Source organism: Passer montanus, unplaced genomic scaffold, assembly GCF_014805655.1.
Source record: "Passer montanus isolate IOZ18808 unplaced genomic scaffold, ASM1480565v1 scaffold23, whole genome shotgun sequence".
NCBI classification, from domain to species: domain Eukaryota; kingdom Metazoa; phylum Chordata; class Aves; order Passeriformes; family Passeridae; genus Passer; species Passer montanus.
Window position 1 is genome coordinate 11628683 of NW_024366926.1, and position 23816 is coordinate 11652498.

The 23816-nt window shown below is 41.9% G+C and overlaps 1 protein-coding gene across 25 annotated transcripts in view; it reads left to right on the forward strand.

The window, feature by feature from the left end:
* The window catches only part of CAMK2D (calcium/calmodulin dependent protein kinase II delta), a 120450-nt gene that overhangs the window by 17238 nt on the left and 79396 nt on the right, over positions 1–23816 (forward strand). The window lies entirely within an intron of this gene.

Here is a 23816-nt window from a genome sequence, read left to right on the forward strand (position 1 = left end):
TGCATTTGTCACCAGTGTCAGGACCAACGCTCGCTACTGCCTTTGTCTTGTGCCCTTGTGTGATCAGAATGGCACCTAATTCCTCCTCTGATCTGTGGTTTTCTGATTCATCATCTCAACAGCATTAACTTGAAAGAATAGCTTGGGAAACTGTTGGATTTGTACAACTGTAGTGCCAAGGACAGATGGGGAGGCAGTGCTGTTGAGATGGCAGGTGCCTCTTGCACCCTCTGCCAAAGAAATTGCAATAAAAGAGTTTCCCTCAAACCAAGAGTTTCCGTTAACTTTTAATTTCTGATTTTTTTTTTATTTTTTTTTTTTTTACTAAATAGCATATTATGTTTTTCAGTCTTGTATACTTATGCCATGACTCCCCTTGAAAAACAGGAGCTAAGTCAGGAGCCAAAGAATTGCCCCTGGGAAAGTGATAAGAACTTGTGGTGTAGGGGGCTGAATTGAGTTGTCTCTTGTCTTTGAAGAAATGAGCAAATGGTTGAAATGGTGTCAGTAATTCTGTGTAGGTGTCTGTAATGCTGCAGCCTGTGTTAAATTGAGCATAGGATTCTCAGGGTGATCCCTTGACCAGCTTGGCTGAATCCAAGGAGAGTTTAAATTGGTCAGAACACGAGGGTGAGACCTGCACTGTAATTCTGACAGGTGACAGTCTGTAAAATGGCAATTTCCATCCCTCTCGAAAAGCTTGGTTGTAGCTGTGAAAATTACCTGTGTGTTTGCTGATGTGTAGAGATGCCCCCCAGCAAGTGACCCTGGAAGTAGTGTCAGGGCTTTATCCCATGAGCACTGGAGCCGAGAGGAGAATTGCAGAGCATGTCAAACATTTGGTGTCTGTGCAGCAATGCTGCCGCTCAGCCAGGCAGTGTGAAGCCTGATGGAGGGAACTTGAACTGTCCCAGGCCTTTGTGCTGATTCTAGCAAGGGCTGTGGGGAAAATTTTCAACAGCTTTGTCTGGCTGCTGGGATCGTCTTTGTGCGACGTGTGAGAACAGCTGTACCAGTGGGCTTGGCAGAAAGTCCCGTGGTAAATACATCACCTGTGGGACAGCTTTACATGGTACCTGCAGTGTGCTTCCATGACTCAGTAGTTGCTGTGGAGGTTTTGGATCTTGTATCCACTTCAGTACATGTCTGCTTCCATGACTCAGTAGTTGCTGTGGAGGTTTCGACTGGATCTTGTATCCACTTCACTACACGTAATTATAAGTCAGTTGGCTTTTCCTTGGAGAGAACTTTTTGTCAGTGTAATCCCTTTTTATCAGGGATATTCTTTGATTAAATCTCAGATGTCTGCTTTTTTAGTGTAAGTGCTGCTCTCTTAGGTGGAAGTTTAGTGTTTGGGTTTATGTTTTTATTCTTGAGGTAATGTTGGTAGATTTGAAATGAAAGATCTGATTTATTTGATGTATTAATACAATTTAAAATAATTGTCCTGAGTGACAGTTCTCCACAAAAATCTGGTTTATCTCCAACTACAAATTACTATACACTTGCTACTTCTTGAACTGTACTGGGGTTTAGATTTTGAAGTATGTGCTACCAGGCTATTTGATTAATGATTTGTGCAGAGCATTCCAGTGGGGAATTGTAATTTTAAAGTAAAGAACCAGGGTTAATTTATTCTCACCTTTAGAAGACTCATAAGAGAGACATCTCCTGTGTCAAATGGGATGGTTGGTACTGGCTTGGGAAGAAGGGTTACTTAAACAAAAAGATACACACTGTCATTCTACCCCTCACTTCAGTGGTAGTACTTTTACTGCTAATGAAATCTGATATTGCATAATGTTAAAAATCAAATTGAAGGTGGTGGAACTATGTCACTTAGGAAGCTTTATATCCTGATTCAACATAATTATGTGACTTGTAGCCTGTGAATAATCCATGGCACTGGTTGTACCTTAAATCTTCTCATCTTTATGTAGTCTGCTAAATGATCATTCCAAATCTGTTTCTAACTCAGAGCAGGGATCATCTTGCTTGGCTCGGTGACTGCCTGGTTCTACCCAAACCCCTGTGTGCTGGTAGCACAGGTGATAAGTGTATGCCATGGACTGGGCAGGTAAAGCCACTTGGTGGCTTGGTTAATCTGAAATGTGACGTTTTATGTATCTCTGGCTGTTTATAGCACAAGGATCAATTATTGGGGTAATTTCGACATGATGGGTGCTGGTTTTGTTTACTATAGAAATCCAGAGGCAAGGAAAGCTAATGTGCAATTTATTAGAGGTAGAACTGAACAGCTACTATTTTCTACAGTAGTATTAAATTTCTTAGCAGAATGGGGCCCTTAATTGAAAACCCATGTGAAATCAGATTTCTGTCCTTGGATCTTAAAAAAAAGCAGTCCTTTCTACCTCCTGCAGTGTGAACTGTGCAAGCTGCAAACTGGTTACTGGTTTGATTCAATCATTTTCCTCTTGAGTTTCTGTCTCACTTTTTGCCTCTCTGGGATTTAGAGTGGAGGAATTATTTGCAGGTAGCTCTGGGAAAGTAGTCTGAGAGATTTAAAGTTGTGTAGTGTTTAATGGAATACCAAGCAAGCTGTGGATGCTTGGCACCTTGCTTGTGCTTTGCCTGCCTCTTACAGCTTCTGCAGCTTCAGGTATAATCATGTTAAGGGCCTTCTCCAGTGATGCAATGAGCAATATTTGTTCTTGCTGCTGATGTGGCACAAACAAGACAGTCCCTATAAGCTTCTAAGCACTGTTATATAAAATGCATAAAAAATTTGTAAGGGCTGAGGTCACAATGTCTTGTTTGGCATCAGCATCACTGAGTTTAAGTGACAGACAGAAGGAAAATGTAGGCTTTTGCCTTCCTCTAAGGTGTTTCAAACCCAACTGATTTGAACGTATTTTTATCTTCAGAAAATAATTTCTACTGGTGTCAAGTGCTGTGTAACCTGCGTTGCATATTAGTCTTTATATTCATATGCCACAATAAAACATTATTTAAGCAGAAGAATTTTTTTGCTTATAGTTGACTGAAAATAGCTGAGAGCAATATTTGACATCTTAAGGCTCATGACGAAATGCTTTGATCATTATTATTATTATTATTTGATCATTATCTGTGGAAAAGCCTGGAGAAACTGACGCTGGAAATATGAAATATTTTTTTAACAGGTGGGAAGGTGAAAGGCTTTTTAGGTTTTTACTCTCACTTGGTTCAGATTTGGCATAGTGTGTTTAAAATGACTTGGATCCTGTGACCGTAAAGCCTCTCCAGTGTTCTTGAAACAATATCATTTCTGACAGAATTTTTCTTGAGCACTGGGGAATAATGTACAGCCTAACTGCTGCAAAATCCTTGTTGGAGCAAGGAGCTGTGCATCTGCCTGGGATGCTGGATGCTGTGTGCGAGGAGATGTGGAGGGGCTGCAGCTGCTGGTGGTGAAGGGAGTGTCCTGCAGAGACAGACAAACTGAGCTCCTGCTCATGGCTGTCTGACACACGGTGCTGCCGTGGCTCCAGGGCTCACAGCTACTGCTGCATGTGCCTCGTGCTCCCTGGGAAAGACAGGCCTTGTACTGCCTCTGCACCTTTCCCTGTGCCTGTGCGTGTTCCTGAGAGGGATTGTCTCTGTCTGGTAAGCTCCTTAGCTGCTCTGCACAGCCCTTCTCCTTCACAGCTCTTCCTCTGGGATATTTATAGGTGAGACATTAACGACACACGCCTTCATCTTACTGGGCTGAGGTGGACTTCTGTATAGGCTTCTGCAGGCTCGTTTGGTAAGGAAATTCAGCTATTGAGTCTTGAAATTTTGGAAGGTGTTCATTTAGAATTCCATTCATAAGGAATATTTGTTTCTTGCAAGCAGTGGCCCTCAGGGCTTTTTTCACCCCCTTCCTACATTTCTACAGTCTACATGGGGCAGAGGTGGCTTGTGAATATGCAGCAGAAGAAAAGAGCAAATAGAAGAGGCGAGGTTGGAAAGAGAGTGTGGTTTTTTTCACTCCCTTGTTGGAAAGCTGTGAAGCCATAATAGCTGTTTCTCTTCCCTTCTGGTACTTTGCTGTGACACTGCGGAATCAACCTTCAAGAAATGGAAGATGACCTTGTGCAGCACAGAATTGCTCACAGGATCCCATTCATTCTAGGAGGCAGACTGTAATGGAAAGGATGTTTTTCTGCTATAATTACCTGGCATATGTTTATGTATATCATCTCTTCACAAGAAACTCTTTGAGAAGATGACTGGGCCTTCAAATCCAGTTAGGCTTTTCAAATGGCCAGTAAGAAGTACATGGAAAAGATAACAAGGATCTCTGAAAAGGCTCCTTAACTGAAAAGCAGAAATTATCACTTTTCATGGAAAAGTCTCTCTCACGTAGCTTACGGGCATTTCTACGTGAAATATTCAGACTGCTTTTCTTTCCACGCTTAAGTGTGCCTGTAAGCTAGTTACTGCACACTTGTATAAATCCGTGGAGAGTTGTTATTTCTGTGCTTAAACTCTTCTTAAAGAACTTGCTAAGCCATTAATATTAGGCTGTTTGAAATAAGTGTTTCCTAACTGCTCTTACCTTTCTGGCAAAAGTAGGAAACATGCCTTGTCTTTTTGCCCAAAGCAAAAACGTTATTGCTACTGAAATTGGTTTAAAAGCATTAATGTAAGAAAGGCTTCGGTGGTGCCACCCGGTAAATCACTTGATGTGCTTTTACACGTGACAGTATGCAGATTGTTTATGAAGCTTTTGACTGTCCAAGAAGCAGCCTTTGTCTCAGTTATTTCTCTTGGAATGACAGAAAATCACTGTGCAATAGCATAATCTCTAGGAATGACTCATGAGTTTGGATGAAATAATTCTGTGTGCTTTATACTTGTAAATGAATATCTCTGGACAAGGACAAGTACCTTGCTAACTTCATAAGTTTTTACATGGTTCAGATAGAAAAGCTTATTTGGGGATATTTAGGTTAAATAGAATCTTTTTCTGAACAAGTCAAGATATTAAGAGATTTGAAAAATTTTGCAAATTTCAAAGTGCGATGAAATGTGCTGAACAAGCTCTCCCCTTGTGGAAGGGGAAGAAAGGGGTTCCCCTTTGCCGAGGGGAAAAAGACAAACCCAAAATTGCAACCCAAAAATTAAGAGTTCATCTAGAGAAAAAGTGACAATTGAGGAACTTGCTCAAGACACTTGGGTGCCTTTTGCCCACATTGTGAATCAAAACCTTGGTGAAGTGCTCACAGCGGAAGGTGAATGGGAAGCGCTGTGGTTCTCACGTACCATGGAGGAACTGAAGATTCTTCTGAGAAGGAACATTCTCTTCTGCCCAGACAGAATGAGGTCCTGACCCCTTTTAAACTCCCTGCTGTATTTTTGGATTAATATTCTTCTGGATATTAATGAAGACGTTTTACTTAATGAAGGAACTGCATAATATTTCTGCTAAGGCTGTCCTTCATTCCAAGCTAGTGATTACCTTCCCTCCCTTCCCCTTGGACAGGTTATGTTTATAGGTCATAAAGAAGCACCAGCTAAACATAAAATAAACTTAATTAAGCAGAGCAGAGGAGTAGTACATTATTCAATATTTATATTGAAAGGAATGTAAATACTTTTAATTTTTCAGTGTAAGTATTTAACTATGTGATTCTGAGATCCAGTTATGGAACATTGCCACTATATTCACTATAGCTGAATGATTGATGTGGCTTTGTAGGCTTTTCCTTTTCTACAGGTTCTCTACCAGAAGATTTCCTTTTTAAATTTGAGTAAATTAAATTTCCACTTCGGAGGCCTTTTTATCCTACTGCTGCCACATGGATTCAGCGCTAGCAACTGTTCGACAGCTAGCAACCAGATTGATGAGATCATATGATTAGTAGAAAATAAGTGAATGACAAAAATCCTTGCAGCTTAGAGGTGGGTTGGAGTTTGTAGGATTTTTTTCCCCTTTTGCGTGTATGTTCATGATGTGCTTTTCTGCACTGAGCTGCCTTAGCGAGTATTCAGGCCGTAATGAGAATGTTTCTCAGCATGTTCCCTCGGCTGGCTGCTTACTAATGTGCTAATCTCTGGAGTCATCTGAAGAGCCAAAGAATTTTAACAGGGAGAGAACGTGAGTTAGACACAGCTTTGCTGATCAAAGGTTAACTTGCTCTTTAGGACACTTCTGGTTGGCAGCTCTTGGAATGCTTTTTTGCTGTGGAAGTCCTTCATGTTCAGCCTGGTCTGAATTGTTGGGTGACATGCACAATCCAATCCTGCACTTTCATTACTTCAGTTGTCTTCAGTTGAGTCCAGATTTGAAGTATTTGCTTTTGATATTATTCTTCTCCTCTCTCATATCCCTCCTTTGCTCCCTCCCTTCACTCTTCATGTCACATTTGGAGAAAGGATGGTGCCTGTCAACCTTAATGAGCTATCAGAAGGGTTTGCAAAGCCCATGGAGTATAATTTCCAAAAACAGGTCTAGCTGATGAAACATTTATACAAGGAATGGTCGGGGAGCTTTTGGGCTGCCAAGGCCAAAGTTAGGCTTGCCCAGTGCACTGAAAGCCAAATGTGCCTTCCTGTGATCATCCTCTGGAGCCCTCTGATATGCTGAAGTTCACAAATAACCAGATACTACATGGAAACTTTTACGCTACATGGATGTGCTGTGGTTAATTGCTATCAGAATACAGATTTTATTTTTATATTATAGAATTCAGATTTTTATTTCATATTTTCGGAATCATTAGAAAAGAAATAAAGGAGCCCAATTGCATTTCTATTGATCAATGGACAATTTTGTTCAGTCTGGAATCACTTCCACATCCCATTAAAGCTTTTGAACTATCTAATTTAATCTGTAAGCAGAGATATTGACACATGACCCTTAACTGCAGATATGTTAAATTGAGATACGAGTGGGCAATTAAAAATGTATCTTGAAATAGAAGTGTAATCTATATGGTATCCAGCCCATTAAGCAAACTGCCAGGCTGTAGTTTGGAATTCTCTTTGCTGGAAGAAATTGGAGATGAAAGTTCCTGAGGTAGTGCAGTAGTGATGAAAATAAAAGTGGGGCTTGGGGGATAGAAGATGGGATTTAAGAGATGAGCATATTTCAGTTGCACATGTTTTTTGCAGTAAGTGAAGCACTGGACTTGAAATCTTCTGTGAGAGATTGTTGATATCTCACATTATCACCCTCTAAACAAATACTTCAAGGGGGAAGAGTAATTATTTTTAATTTTACGCTTGAAGCATGAAACAATGAATTCACGTCACTGACGTGTTGCACCTGGCCAGTAGCTTGGCTGTCTTTCTGCATGCTGAGCACTGTAGCTCACTCAGGATGTTTCAAGGCTTTGGGTAGCTCGCTGATCTTTTTGGGTCCCTTCCAACTCAAGATGTCCTATGAATTCCCTGTAGTCTTTTAGGAAAGTCAAGAGAAAATGTGGCTATGAGCTCTGTGGACTGCTCTGTGTTTACTGATAAGTTGGTGCAACGGGTTCCTGTGAAAGCAAACAAGCCCTGGTTCCTGCTTTGCTGCCCTGAGCTCTCCTGGTGTGTTATATATAGAGATGGGGGCTGGGAAGGGATTTCTGCCATGTGTGCTCTGCCCTGGCGTTGGCAGAGCACAGCATGGGCGATTCACATGGGCTCCTGATGCTTCCCGTGGCGTCTGCCGATGGATTCCTGCAGTGCAAGAGCTTAAATTGGTCTGGGACCATGTTTCTTCTCCACTGAAAAACCTGGGCTACAAATGCAGGAAATCTCTTCACACTGAAGGGCTTTCTTGTTTTCTTTGTTTTCGTCTTCCCTGTGGGAGTTACCAGAGCTGTCTTTGGTAGAGTCAACTAAGCCTGACATGCCGAGCCTTAAACTGTTTGAGGATTTGACCCATTGATCTTGTGCACTGCTAAGTTAGAATGAACAATTAATTGGTGGTAGAAACCTGGTAAACTTCTCGTTGCTTAACAACGTCAAAGCAAACAATACTACCATGTGTTTTCTCTGAGCTTGTTTGTATTTAAAATAGCTGTGAACATGTCAAGTGGGGACATGAATAAAGTGCTGTCCGGATGAATTACTTGCAGAATTAAATTGATGTGAATTTTAAGTACTCATTTGTTTAAGTTGGTGATGTTGCATTATGCAGAGCTATTAAATTGGGGGTTTTGCAGCTGTTTCACTTACACTGAAAGGCAGCATGGTAGTCTCCTGTTTATGTGCAGCAAACATGGGATCCAATGGTAAAAACGCTGGCACAGTGCCAAAGGTGCCCAAACTTGTCTGCTTTTGGGAGTCTCCTGATAGGTTTGGAATGCTGAAGAGAAGGAATGTTTAACAATGTCTGGTTCCATACCTACTTCACAGTCAATTGGCATTGTGTAATCAAACCATGGATCATTTGGCTTCATCAACTAGGAGTACTAATGCTGTAAGGAAGGCAAATACTGATTGGTGCAGTGGGTTCAGTGGATTCCAGGCAATGGTTTTGCATGAGGGTTGCCAAATTAACAAAAACCTCGACTTTGCGTTATTTAAACAAAGGAAATCGTGTTATCATAAAAATGTAAGTGCAGAGGCTGCATGGCTGAAAGCTTGCACAAGAATTCCAGTTTTGGTACTGGAGTTGATTCCCTCCCTTATCTCAGAACTGCTGCATGCAGAGGTAATGCAGTTTCTGTATTGCAGCTGGATGCTGGCAGGAGGCAGCAGCTTGAACCAGTTGTGCACAGGAATGAGCTGCAGGCATGTTTTGACATGCAGGCTGCTCTTTGGTGTCCAGTTGCTCTTTTCACTTCCAATAACACTGGTTAGCTTGGTGGAGAAAACTTATGAACCTCCTAAACAATAGCCCTAAAAATTCCTGAAGTTATTACCTCATAAAATAGTTGAGGAAAATAGTTTTGTGGTCTTGGAAGTCATAAATGTTTCAACTCTGTTTAGATGGAGTAAGTGAGCCCAGAGAATCAAATGTTGGCAAAAAGTATTTAAGACATTATTTCTAGTGGTGTGTACACACCAGAGCATTTAAGTGAGTAAGAATGTGAGCAAAGATGGGTCAGGTCTGTGGAACTTGGACAGGTTGTAGGTGGAAGTGCAGAACTGCGGAGGAATGTTCAGGTGAGCTGAGCACGCTTGAACAGCTGGAGAACTTCAGCTTGAGACCAGTTTATTCTTGCATTCATTATTCTGGACAGAGAAAAGAACAGGAAATTACTCCGTTTACCAAGTTATATAGAATTTCTTTCCTTTTGGATCAAGGATTCCTTACCTCAGAGCAGGTCAGAATATTATTCTGCTAGTTGCCAAACTAGATTTAATCCAAATAACAAATAATGTTTTCAATTCTCCCATTAGTTCATGTTAGTGATTGAAATGATGAACTTACCATGTAGCCTGAAAATATCCTCAGATAATGCCAAGAGGATCAGTAGTGGGTTTTTTTTTTCCCTGTAGGAGTTGAAGAGGGCTTCCCAAAGGGAAGGCAGCTCTTGGCCCTTGGCAGTGAGCACAGGTAGCAGCTACATACTTGTCTTCTGCTCAGTGTCCCTTCTGCAGATGTTGTTGCTGGATGTCAAACAAAGCTTCCTGGACATTCTCCTAAGGAATAAAATGAATGCAGATCAGTCAGATCGTGGCTGCTTCAGGCCAAGGATTGAACTGTGCAGTCAGAACAGCAGGTCTTTTATGCAGTGAGAAATGAGAGCTTTTTATGACTCCGTGGCTTTTGTCTGGAAAATGTCAGTGTGTTGGACGCTGCTTGGCCTAACTCTGTTCAAAACTCCCTGTTTCCACTTCAGATCATGGCTGCTTCAGGCCAAGGATTGAACTGTGCAGTCAGAACAGCAGGTCTTTTATGCAGTGAGAAATGAGAGCTTTTTATGACTCTGTGGCTTTTGTCTGGAAAATGTCAGTGTGTTGGATGCTGCTTGGCCTAACTGTTCAAAACTCCCTGTTTCCACTGAGTGCTTTCCATGGGCCTGCTCTGCAGAGGAGGTCAGTGCCAGTGTTGCACAGCACTTGGATCTATCACACTTCTGTAAGCAGAGAAGTTCTTTTTTAATCTGTAGTTACTTCTCTTTGCAGCTCCTAGGTGTGGTTCTCCCTCATCCCTATTTAGCAGTTAATTTTTTAGTTTTTTTGAGATAATATTGCATGGCATCAAAGAAAACAGTCTCATCTTCTGTAGCAGGGCTTCCAGGTATAAATAGCAGAGTTGCTGTTGATAATTGATAGCTTGTGGCTGTGCCAGTTTGCTGTTTAATCTTTCTCACACCTCTGATAGATTACTTGTGTCACACTGCCTCTTGTAAGGGAACTTTTTAACAGATGCTATGAATTAACAATATTCAGTAGTGGAATTACTGATGTTTCAAGATGTATCATTCCCAAGGCAATCAAGAACAGTTATTTTCGCCTCTCTTTCTGAAATGAAATTAATAAATTACTGAAAGAGAGTGTTACTTTATGAAATGACAGCATGCAAGGTGTGCTCAGCAATTCACATGCTGAATAGTCTTGTTTCATATTTCAGCTCGAGACCTTCAGGTCACACCTGGTCGTAAATTTGCTGGTGGTATTAATTTTTTTATTTGAGAAAAAAGCTTTGGCGTTGCAAATGTGACACAGGAAGTTTCTGCTTGATGCTAATCTCTCACTGTGCAAGGCAGCTGACAGCTGAGGTACACCTGGAAGATGTGATGCTGCTGGCAGCAGTCTGCGGGTTGGCTGTCCCGACGCTTGCTGCGGCGCTATTAGGAGTCAGTTGTGGAGGATCTGAAGAATGGATCCCTTCTTCTTCCTTGCTGGGAAACAGCTGAGATCACCTTGGTTGTAAATGTTGCAAACTACCTTCTCTTGCTTAGCGTGAGGTATGGGAAGGGAGGAAGAGGAGCTGTGCAAAGGCAATGACACCTAGAAGAGTAACATGAGTAAAAACCTTTGAGAAACACTAGCATGATAATTCAGGTGTGACAGCACCTTTGGAGAGGGTGGTACTTGAAGAATGAATATACTCGAGAATTTAACTGGGTTTGATACCACAGCATTACAAATTTAATTTACTGTACATTTACTGAAAGGAATCAAGCACCTGATATTGAAGTAATTAAGCATCCTGGTGGAGGAATGCTGTCAGGCATTTGGATTAGTCTATAAATAATTGTTGGATTTGATTGCTTAGAGCTGATCATTAATCTCTTAGGAGAACTCTGGGACTGTTTTTGTCAACTGTCTTCTGAGCTCACCAGTCATACAAAACTAGGAATGTATTTAGTCACTAGCTTTTGTTTTATTAGAAGCAATGCTTTCAGATCAAGTAGAATCTGATGCATAAGAGGTTTTCATTTAAGGCCTGACTTCCCAAAATGTCCCCAGTTGCTTCTCCTCTAATATTGAAACATAATCCTGAATATCCATATGGGTGCTTTTCCCACATGATTAAACTCAGTTCTCAGTAACAGAAGTGAGGATCTGTGGGGGTCTCTGCCCCTTTGGCTAATATCTGGAAAGCACAGTTGATGTGATGGAGCCCTGAGATGGTTTCACTCTGTACTCTAAGTTCAGGAATTTCTAAAATCTGTCTGGTCTTCTAAGTGTTCCGTAGCCATGTGTACCAGCAGGAAAGGGAGATGTTCAGGAGACCAGGGAAAGCTCTCCCTTGATTGAGCTGTGCAGGACCAGTGGAGCTGCTGGGGTCTGTGGCCTTGCATCAGAACTGCTGCTCTTGCTTCTTGGAGCTGGAGGGGCAAGCTGGTCTTCCTGCAATTTTTCTGCCAGACATGCTTTGTCTTACAAGTCTCTGTGCATTTTTTCCCCATTCTCTGCTTTTTCCCTCTCATCTGCTTGCCCATGTTTGTAGAGTAAAGCACCTCCAGGAGAGGGTCCATATGTGCTTCCCTCTGTCTGTGTCTGTAGGGCTGAGTCCCAGGAGGTGGGTGGGTCCTGGGGCAGTGCAGGAAGTTTTCCCTGCACGTGTGGAGCAGAGTTCTTGGGAAGGGAAGAGTGGCTGACTCCAGCAGCTGTGAGGCACACGAGTGGAATGAGGCACTGCCATGTGATGTGCCTGGCTTCCTGCTAGTGTTTGATCAGCACTCGTGAGCACGCTTGGGACACGGAGCCAGCCAGCCATGCTCTGCTTCGTCTGGGACGTGCTGCACGTCCCTGTGCTCACTTAACGTGCTCAGCTGGTGAGCAGCATTATTTGCTAACTGCAGACAGCTATGAGTGGGTCTTTTTCAAGTGGCGTGTTCAGAATGGGGAATTGAAAGAGGTTGCATTTAAAATCACATCTGTGTGGAGCTGATCTCACCTTTCAGTATTTAAAACATGAAAGGATAACTGTTCTTAGTGGTTCACCACTTAGATTGCTCCAGGGGAAATTTGGGCTTTGTAACTCACTCTGAGCACGTCTGAGGTTGGTGAGGGTAATTTGATTAATATTAGTCAGATTTGAATGTGGCATGTTAATCAAAAATGCTATTTCAAGGGGCAGTAATGCCTCTCTGATGCTTTTCACTCCTGCTTTTACTGCAGGAAGTTATGTTCAGAACTCCTCCTCTGTGATTTCTTGTGTGCATCAGCAGTGGCCCGATTCCTTGCGTTGCAAGGAGGCAGTTGCACTGAGGGTGTTCTTGGCAGACAAAAATAAAAATAAAGACCCAGTTTTGTTCACAGAAGTTTTGTTGTTGGTAGTAACGGAATTTGATTTTTGAGTTCTAGGACAAGATTGCTTTTCAAAAAAAATGTTAATTTTGTAGTAAAGTCCGTGTGGATATAAGGGAATGCAAGTTATTTTGTCCCATTTTTTAAAAAAAGCTGTTCCAGAAGCAGGATCGAAGTTCTAAAATGTGCCTCATCTGTGTTAGTATGCTGCCAATGGAATGCTATCCTGGTTATACTCAACACAGGTAATTACTGGCTTAAATGCCTCATTTCTGGCATGAAACATTGAATTTCTCTGAGATGTAGTGGGTGTTAAGTTTCAAAGATGGCTTGCAAGATATCTAAATAGCCTAAAATACTGTGTTCTGGAGTAAAATGGTCAAGCCGAGAAGGTGTGGTGGTTCAGTCACTTTGGAAAGGAGGCTGCAGTGTCACGGGTGCTTTGCCTCCCTGGCCATGGCTGGCACTGCTCTCTGCCTGGCTGCTCAAAGGCAGCACTGTTCCCAGCTCAGCAAGGACTGACATCCATCTCCCTCGATTCTCTTTTAGTGGCATTGGCTTCATTCTTCAAGCTGTGAGTCCTCACAAGTCCTGCTGAAGTATTTCAGTGATTCCATTTCAGCCTTCAGTGTATTAAAATGTCCCCCTGGGTATATAGTGCAAACACAAGCCTCATTATCACTTTTTTGTTTTGCTTTTTGACAAAGTGATTACACATTGAAGAAGTTTGTTACTCGCTCCAAGCTGCTAATTTTCATAATCTATTGAAGATACTGAGTTGATAAAAATAAACGTCTCTTAAATCCTAAACGGGTTGCCAAAACTGCACATGGTGAGTGGCAGCTTCTTAAAACACTTCTTCCTTACACCTGAAGCTGTAAAATAACACTTTGCAAGAGCTCAGCTTTAGAATTCAGGCTGGTAAATCACTGGAGTTGGGAAATCTTATTTTTTGCAGAATTGACACATTCCTGAGTACTGCAGTCAGATGCTTTAAGTATGGGAACTCCAGTGTTAAGAGTGGTGTGGTCTCATTTAAAATACATGGAAAAGGCATGGAAAAAGCATTTGTTTTATTGTAGAACAATGAAAAGGTAGGGAAGAAATGACACAGTACTACCAAAACTACATTTATGTCAGCGTTGCTAAAAATGCAAAGTGAATTAATGTCTTTTTTAAAGACCCACTTAGTGTGATCTTAGTAGTTTATGCTTTAACTTTGCAACTGTTCCTTCTAATCTTAAGTTTTTGCTTGAGTTTTTATAGGTTCATTTCCCCGAGAGTAAGGTCTTGCTTGTTTGATTTCCTAATGGCCAGACCTTTCCTCAGGTAGGATTGTGTGTTATTATGTGTATTTACTATGCTGTGAAAGCAGGTGAGAGTGGGGGTATTTAAACATACATCAAGTTAGCACTGAAGCCTGCCTCCTGAATGGAGTTCAGCACCTTTAGCTGGGACAGGAGGAGAGCCAGTTTTATGAGAGCTGGAAAACTTGCTGTTCCAGATGGTCAAAACAAACTTAGGTTGTTCTGTATTCCAGCTAACTGCATTTGTGACATTTGCTATCAGTGAACTCTTAAGTTGTGGGATGGCTTTAGTAGCAAGTTGTCAGACTGGTGCTAGATCCTGGAGGGTGTCTCACTGCAGGCACTTGGTGTATTTCAGCTGGCACAGTGAAAAATCAGTTTCAGTGGGTGCAGAGTCTGCAGTGCCTGGAAATCCCTGCCTTTTAAGGCTGCTCCAGCCTGAGGTGCACAGATCAAGTGGAAGCTGTTCAGTGGGTGCTGCCTCAGCTCTGCAGTCAAGTACTTTTCAGATCTGTTCATATTCCCTGTGCTTTTGACACATCTGTGGTTTGCTTTTACCATTTTTGCTTCTGACATTCAAGTTGGTACTTCACCCTTGCTCAGCCATTTCATATTTGCAAATTCCACATCTCCAGCTGCTTCATACCTGTATCCACGGGATGCACTAAAGCACTTTCAATGGTGACTTTTTTTCTTCTTAACTTGTATGCAGGATTGTTTACAAATGTAGAGCAGGCATTTCTAAAAATGTGCACCAATGTGAACATGGAGGCCCAAAGCCTGTAGCTGGAAAAGGAATTTCTAGGAATGAGATACGTAATTGTAAATCTGTTTCAGCTTGAGAATTAAGAGGAAAATGCAAATCTTGTGTCTGAAACCTGTCTAGTTTTCCTTTTGGCTATCTAGCTCACTGCTGTTAATATGTTAATATTTCTACATTTTATCTTGAGAACCTGGAATCTGATGTCTTTCAGACAGATGTTTTCCTGAACTTTATTTGTAAAGAAGTTATAAATTCAGTTGATTGTGACTGCTTCCTGGTATAGGACATCAGGCTGTTCACACAGGAGCAGAAGGCAAAGCAGTTGGCACAAATGGCTTGTACAGTAAAGTGTTTTGTGATGACTGTACAGGGGAGCTTCCTGGTTTCACACTGAAACCCCACAGACTGAAGCTTGACTTCTGCATACGTAAACCTCATTTGCTGTGAAGCTGCACAGTAAATTTTAGTTGTCTTTTCAGTGGGCTTTGTGCTTTTACTCTCTCTGGACTGTGATTCTCTTGGCCTCTGAAAGCCTGACAGAGGCATTTTTGTTGTTGTTCCGTGGCCCTTGCAAAGGTGAAGTCTTAATGTTTTCATTAGCAGTGTCAATACCTAAATATTTTTTCATGCTGGCAGAGTGTCTCTTACAGCTCACACTGGGGCTGTTGAGGCCAGCTTGACTGGGAGCGCCAGGGCTTGGGAGTGAGAGCCTGTGTGCTCAGAACCTTGAAGGAGATACAGCCATGGCCCATGATTTAGAATAAAACTAAAAGTGTCATTTGGACATCATAAATGATGAGAAAAGTCTATGTTCCAGATGACAGACTTGTTGCTAACAGAAGAGTTGATTTTCTGCCTCTGTATTTTTAAACATCTAAAGAATAGCAGTGCCAGTGTAGTAAAATTGAGGTTTAAAGGTGGAGATTTTTCTTCTTGTAAGTCTTTCATACTTTGATTACAATGTTAGTAAAAGTATTTGTTTAGTTTTTTTATTCTTAGTAGGAATGTTGGTTTTACTTTTTGTGTATTTCGGTTGATTGGATTTTTTTTTCAAAGGCCAAGACAATAACAATAAGTACTTTCTTCTTTTATTTTCATAATTTCTTTGTGGTTAGTGCATGCTTAAACTTCAAGTGTAACTTCCTTTTAGCAGCCACGTGGCAAAGGCTTTGGTTGTAGCTTGATCCACAAGATCACATCAAGAGACAAATCCAAGAGATCTCTTTGGCAAGAGAAAAATGTTCATATAATATTTTATCTTATTTTTGTATGCCTGATGGTTGCACAGGTCACCAGCTCTTCACTGGTATCTTTGGGCTGTTTTTAAACAGAGAAGTAGCAATAGAGGAAATTCTCCAGAGACTTACATTAGAAATAAAACGAATAAAGATAAATGAGCTAAACATGGCTTCAAAACATCCAATTAAAAATAAAAGGCAACAGAAGACTTTATACAAATCCCATGGGAGGAAAAACTGAAGCAAGCCACGTCCAATAAATCTTTTAGGCTAGCCTAAAATATATGGCAGCAGTTACTTTGTTCATATGTGTTGCTTTTATATGGTAGCACTGCTGCTTCCATGGATTCTTAAAAGAAAAATCCAACCAGGCAGCAGCTTAATTTCTGGCTGCCTGTGACTGGGGCCTTTGAGGAGAGAGGCAACAAAATAGATAATTTTCAATATCTCTTTCAGGTTAGGTGTATTTGCTACCTCTACAGCCAGTTTGTGGTGCTGAATAGTCCTTTGGCTGCAGACACAGATACTGATACTGTTGTGGTAAAAGCTGGATTGTGAGATGTTTGAGTGAATTTTAATTAGATGGGAAACAACTCCAGGAGCCAAGTTTTTGCAGCATGAGTCACAATGTGCGTGCTGTGGAGCAGTTCCATCAGTGAGAGTTCTCCCAGAGTAATGACTACAGTGCCTGGCCCTCTGCCAAGGAAGGGTGTGAGTTTCTGGCTTTGTTTATGGAGGTAACTATTAGCTCTTCTCTGAGTAAGAGCTCCTGTAAATTCCTAATTGAAAAAAATCCTAACTTTTGACAAGTGTTAAACTCAGGAATGAGCAGGTAAGTGAGCTTTGTGACAGAGGTAATTGTGCTGCTGGTGTTTGCAGTGATAACCAAGATTTTGGTGCTCTCTGTGGCACCTTTGAGACGTGGTGGGTGCTGTGTGAGGTTGTGCTCATCTTGCAGGGCCTTGACTGGCAGTGTCACACGTGTGGGAGCTGCCTGGGTGAAGGCTGGAGGTGCCTGTGTTCATACATGGTGCACAATAACGTGCACACAGCTCGTCAGGAGTACAGCTCATGGGTCAGGCTGGAGGAATGTGAAAGCTGGGCACTTCCGAGCCATGTTTTCCTTGGCAGTGTCACTCCGTTCGGCATAGTGCAAGGAGCATTGTCATAGTCATTGTGCAGGAGTGGCGTTGCCTGAGGAGCAAAAAGGGGGCAGATTCCTGAGAAAAATCTGCTCAGCTGTCTTTGTGGTAGGTAGCATTGCGTGCTTGGTTCAGGCAGTGTAGGACTAGGTGCCAGCAAACAACGTCTCCACGCCTAGTCTGGGGAATTCAGGGCATTTCTGCTAGCAGCCTGATCCTGGTGCTCTTGCCAGCAAGTGTCTGTCATGATGGACACCCTCTTCAAGCTAACCAGATGGCTTCCCTTCACTTCCTTTCACCTGAGCAATCACAAACTGGTCTGGTGTGCAAAGGGGTGGAGTGGATACAGTTAATTTGGATAATTTAATTGGGTTAAGTGGGATAGCTCAGAGTGACAAGTCCATGGCAGATTAGTCAGAGTGCTGTGAATAAAATAACCATTACCTAAGCAGCAAACTCCTTTGAGTTCTTAACATGGGAAGCGTCTACTCAGTTGCACAAGTGCAGTCTTGATGTACCAGGAGGTGAGGGCTTTAGGCGAGTGTGTGCTCTTAGGAGTTCCTGTGGGGGCATGAAACAGGTAATCCTGCTTTGAAGAGGCTATTGGAGGGCTTGGTTTAGCACCAGTCCAGACTGGAAAATGCCTACAACTGTTTGCTCCAGCAATGAGGACTGTGCCAATCATTTGAAACACTTGTGCATGAAGAGACAGAGTCCGAGTGTCTGTGGCAGTGGGCTGGTGCGGGATGTCCAGCACCGGGGATTCCTTCAGGCTGGTGGCTCCCAGAGTCACTCCTGGCTGAGGCTGGAAGGCACCTCTGCAGGCTGGCTGCTCTAGCAGGATGCCCAGGGCATGTCCACATGGCTCCAAGCATGGACACTGCACAGCCTGCCTCACTGGGCAGCAGGGGCCGGAGCTCAGTCGCTCTCATGAGAAACTGGTGAGCTGTGCTGGAAAGAAGCTGAAAGCTGCTGCTTTTTATCAGTGCTTTCTGTGTCAGTTCCTGAATGCTGTAGAAGAGGAGGTGCTGTGGTCCTTTTTCTGTGCTCAAACTACAAAGCCTTTACATCTCCGAGAGCTATTCCATACTGGCTGTGAGCTCTTGGAATTAGCTGAAAGGACTGTGGGCAAATACAGCATATAAGTAATGAACTTCTGTTTTATGAATTTGGTGTAGCAGTGGGAACTATTTCCCCAGTGCTTTGCCAGTAATTCAATTAGAGGTGGCAGTTTTAATTAAATAACACAACTGGGGGCTGGGTTATTTCTCTCCTCCAGTTCCTTCTCAGTTCTAAAAGAGAAAGGTTGGGGGTTTATCTATAACAGTTTCTACAATAGTTTCAGTTATTCTATATGGTAAGTAGAACGTTGAGCTGTACCAGGGAAACCACATTGAATGTGGCAGTTTAATAATAATGGTACCATTAAAGTATTTCCATTAAATAACTTTTTTTTTGCTATTCAGCAGATTCCAGGAAAAAAGATGACAGTACCAAAGGCTTATACTTAGAGGGAAGAGGGATTGAACAGAACATTATTTTTAATTTTTTGTTTTTATGTAACCTCTATCTGGTTGAGAGATTTTCTGCTGAGTAAATTGAAAATCTTTCCTCTCACTCTCAATTACATTTATTTCTCGTGATTTAGTTGTGGTTTGGGCTCCTTCTTTTCTTGGAGGGGGGGATGGGTTGTCATGGGTGTCTGCTGTATTTTGCCTGTGCCCCATGCTGTGATTTTTTTTTAAAGCCATACTTGCATCAGTGATTGGGGTTTGGCAATAGAAAACCTCAACCATACAATCTCTAATCAGAATAATAAAATTCCTGACTGAAAGTGACAGAGTGGGTACTTAAAAAAATGATGTTGCTGTAAATATGTTCTTATATACTTATTTTCTCTAAATCATCAGGCTAATCATATTCGATGATTCCCCAATTAATATTGATTACTTTCTTGTTTTCTTTTATAACATCAGTAAAATACTGTGCAATGCTAATATCAATGATACTCCAGTATTTCCCTCTTAGACAGCTAGTATTTGTCACTGTGCCAGAATTTGGAGTCTCTGGAATATTAAAACATCTTCCCCGAGTTCTTTTTTTACAGAAACGAGGGATAAACATTCATTATCTGTAATGGGCTGTTGGCTGGGTTGGTTATATCCCTGAGAGTGTGTGGTTTTAAAAGATTGATCCCATCTTAAAGACTCTTTAAGTAGTAGTGGGGATGAACCTGACACCGTGAGAAACTGGAATGTGTTGGCTGTTCTTTTACATAGTGGGGTTATTGGGTGGTTCTTTTATTTTCCTGAGGTACAGAATGATTTGCTTTCCCTGTTTGTTTTGCCAACAGAGAGATAACCCAGTTTCCTACTGTTTCCCAAGAAGCTCAGTGGCTTGGGAAAAGGCCAGCAGCTTGGGAACTAACACTACACGTGCAAATAAACAAGTGTTAATTCCCTTAATAGTGGGAAAAAGCTTAAATCCCTTTAGGCAGGTTTTGTGCAACCGCTGTCCATTAAGGAGGATGGCTTTCCTCCTGGGGCTTCCTGCCTGCAGCACTAGATCATGGCTTCATCTTCTGCAGGAATTCTGTATACTTACACTTCCTTTGGTTATTTTATATATCCTTTTGATTGTCTTACATACGCTGATTGTATTCTATACCTTCTAGGCATAACATATGGCACACAGTGCAGAATCTAAGGCAAACACACATTTAAGGGAGAGAGTTTATCCAGTGAATCTCCCAAATTTGTCAAAAGCTGAAGTTTAACTACCTGTTAATGCTTGCTTGAACTTTTATTTGTGGCTGGTTATAAAAATCCTGTTTATTTTCTCCTCGCCTTAATTAAAACAAGGAAAAAACCCCTCAGACTTCCTTGCCTGGGAGCATCTTTATTCACTGTCTGTAGAACAAGTGGAGCTGTTGAGTCAGACAAGCTATTTAGGCATGTCTTACTGAAATAAGACAAATTAGGAATTTCATAGAATCCTAGAATGTTTAGGGTTGGAAGGGGCCTTGAAAATCTTCTTATTCCACCCCCTGCTACGGACACCTTCCACAATCCCAGGTTGCTCCAAACCCCATCCAACGTGGCCTGGAATGCTTGCAGGGACAAAGCAGCCACAGCTTCTCTGGGCACCCTGTGCCAGGGCCTGCCCACCCTCACAGGGAGGAATTTCATCCTTGGAGCTAGTCTTACCTTTTGGTGGTTTGAAGCCTTTCCCCCTTGCCCTGTCACTCAAGGCTCTTGTCCCAAGATCCTCTTCAGCTCTCCTGTGGCCCTTCAGGCATGGGAAGGGGCTCTCAGGTCTTCCTGAAGCCTCTTCTCCAGGCTGAACACCCCGAGCTCTCCCATTCAGGCTCCACAGCAGAGGTGCCCCATCCCTGTGAGCATCTTCATGGCCTCCTCAACTCACTCCAACATGGCCTTGTCTTATTTTGGGACCCCAGGCCTGGACGCAGCACTGCAGGTGGGATCCCCTGAGAGTGGAGTAAAGGGGAAGAGCTGCCTCCCTTGCCCTGCTGCCACACTTCTTTGGATGCAGGATGTGGTTGGATTTCTGGGCTCCATGTGCACATCTCCAGGTCATGTTCAACAAGCATTTGGCCCTGAGCCTTCCTGAGGCTCCCACAGGCCCACCTCCCCAGGGCCAAGGTCCCTCTAGGTGCCATCCCTTCTGTCCAGCGTGTCCAACCCAGCACAGGGCTCTGTCACAGGGCGCACTCAGTGCCATTGCCCACATCCCTGACAAGGATGTTCGAGAGCACCAATTCCAACGCTTGACCTCGGCAGTGCCTCTCGTCACTGACTTCCACTTGGACATTGGCTCTCCTCTGTGATTTGTTTTTAAATGAAAACACTCCTTTTGGGGACTATCTTTTACAAGTATGTGTTTGCAAGGCTGGTATTTCTTTTTTTAATCATTTGTTTTACAAACCAAGTGAATTGCAACTCTATTTCTCTGCAAGAAAATGATTCCAAAAATAACGTCAAGACAATCCTCTTGCAAAAGACCATACACATGTAGCTTAGAGGTCATGGCACCAGTGTCCTGGTATCAAAGATTGATGTAATATAAAGCTTCAAATGGTTAAATGCTATTCATGCACATGATATTTGAGGAGGAGATTTGTTTTTATTATGAGTAAAGGCTTAGCAACTTAGCAGAAAAAAATTAATACAGTGGGTTAGTCATAATCTACTTCTTTGTTTTAAAGCCAGTTAACGGACGGAAGGCAATCAAGTTACAACTTAACATGGAACTCCTTTTTGAGTTTATTATTTCTGTTGTTTTAGCTTTTTATGGGCCATGTAGAAATAGTGACTTTACCTGTGACCTACTGTTTCCTAAAGACTGAGGTTTAGGCATCAGGATATTTTTTTTATGCAATCGTGTCTTTAGTCCTATAATACTAGTGCAGGCAACTGTTATTTTTGATGAAATAGTCCTGGAGGCATGTGCTTATGTATTCTTAGTGTTTCTTCTTGTTATGAAAAGCTTTGGCTTTGATGTGCTGCTTAAATTTCCTCTGAGTCATAATGGGAGCTGCCAAATCATTGTTTTTGTTCTATTTGGACTTGATTCTAGTTCTACAGTTGTTTCCTCCTAGGGAGTTAAACTCCATGAGCTTTTATTAAGATAAATGTCAGTGATTTTGAGTGTATTTGCATAAAAGAAGTCCTTAGTCTCTGGTAGGATAAGTCATGTGTAGTGTTCAGTTTTAAAGTAACAGTGACTACAGGAAATATTGGAAATAAAAGTTGTTGACCTTTTCTGCACAATGGAATTTCCCTTTCTATTAAATATGGAACACTCTCTCATCCATAAGCTGTCAGCGAACTGAACGTCCTCACTGGTCATCCTCTGTTTAAAAAATCCACAAACAATTAATGCAACACCTCGTAGAAATTACGTCTGTAAGGAAAAAGATGGTGACCATTGGTAGAATTTCTAAAAATAAGGGTTGACAAAGTGAAAACCTCAAGTCAGAGTTCTGAATTTGTTCTTTGCAGCAGCTTCAAAATCACTAACTTCTGTGTGTCCCAGCAAAGTGGCTGTCACAAATCATGACTTGACACCAGTCTTGCATGTAGTAATAACTCATTTATATTAAAATAAGCTGGCATCAGTCAGAAGCTCACCGTTTATTTCAAATTAACCATCTGCTACTTACATATTGTAGTAGCTAACAGTGTGTTTTGACTTTATAGTAAGCTGCATTTTTTCTTTTGTTATTGGATAATATTGTTTTAATAACATTTGTAAGGAAAATGAGTATTTCTCCTGCATGTCTTGCTGCATCCGTTGAAAATTTGAGGGTGCCTTTAAAATTTTAGTTGTCAGACAGAAGTCTGCTCAGAGTTTGCAGTGTTGTTAATGGATTTAATGTGTTTAAGATGGGCTCTGTAGGACTGGAGGTCAGCAAGGCAGTCAAGTCAAGTATATCCTGCAGCCCATCCCTCTCCAGTGAACTGTTTGAGTGCAAACAGATGTTTTAGTGTTCATTAGACTGATGAGTCAACACCTCAAGTTCCAGGCATCTCTTACATGATTTATTTTCCTGACTTACTTTCGATTCCTAACATCTTTTTTCCAAATACTGTTTCCTGAAAATTGCAACTTTCTGCAGGAAATGAGCCAAGAGAACTGAGAAACCTAAAAAACTTTAAACAGTTCAGTAGAAAATAGAAGCTAGAAAAAATGAGGAATATTGAATGGACTAACATATTTATCAGCAGAATATAAACAGGTAGAGGGCAGGCAGCTTTAAGTTGAGAGCCAAAAATGAAAGGAGGGCAGTGAAATAAGGTAAGAGCTCCCAGCATGCAAAATGGAGGACATGCAGTTATGTAGGAGTGGAAGGGGGATGGCTGAAGAAGACTTGGCTGACCATCAGCTCTAGGAACTGGCAAGTTTGAGTCACAACAAAACCACTCTGCTGAAGGGACAGAAGGAGGTAGCAAGGGGAAGATTGAGGATGTAAAGTGCATTCAGGTTTTCCTGTTATGGCAAATGCAAGCCTTGCATGAAGGGGCAGCAGGGAGGTGCTGCAAGGCGCAGCTCTGGATGGCTCAGATGAAAAGAGGTGATAGGACAAGATGGAACACAGGCTGCATAGAGTTAAGTGTCAGGTGCAGACTGGTGGCAAACAGATGGTGGTGACCAGGTGATCACACCCACACTTCTGTCTCTTAGGACCTTTCTGTTTACTTTGGCACTGAAGAGTTTACAGTACTTCATTCTGTTTCAGTACATGTGCTGTTTATATAATAAAATAATAGATAGAAAACTGCCCTATGTAGTTGTGTATGTACTTTATATAGAAAACAACAATTAATATGTATATATAACACCAGTTCTAGGATTCCACTAATATTTTTCTTGTTTTTCTGAGTCAGAAGAGTGAAGTGAGTGAATTGCCAGCTGGCTGTTCCAATCCATGGCAAATGAGAGAATGAAAAGATGAAAAAATAGCATTTCTTATCTTGAGCTCAGTAACGTGTGAATGTGTGCTCTTGGGAACTGTTTGAAGGTTCCCAACAACTGGGTAAAGTCCAGTTTGCATGTGGATGGGTGGAATGTAGGAAAATAGAGATAGTGCTGAAGGTAATATTACCCCTAAGGAGTTACAGCTGTGCTAATTATCAATAATTAAGAACAGGCCTGCCCTTAATAGGCCACAGCTAGATCCAGTTAGGGGTGGGTATTGTAAAAGAGTAGGTTGGCC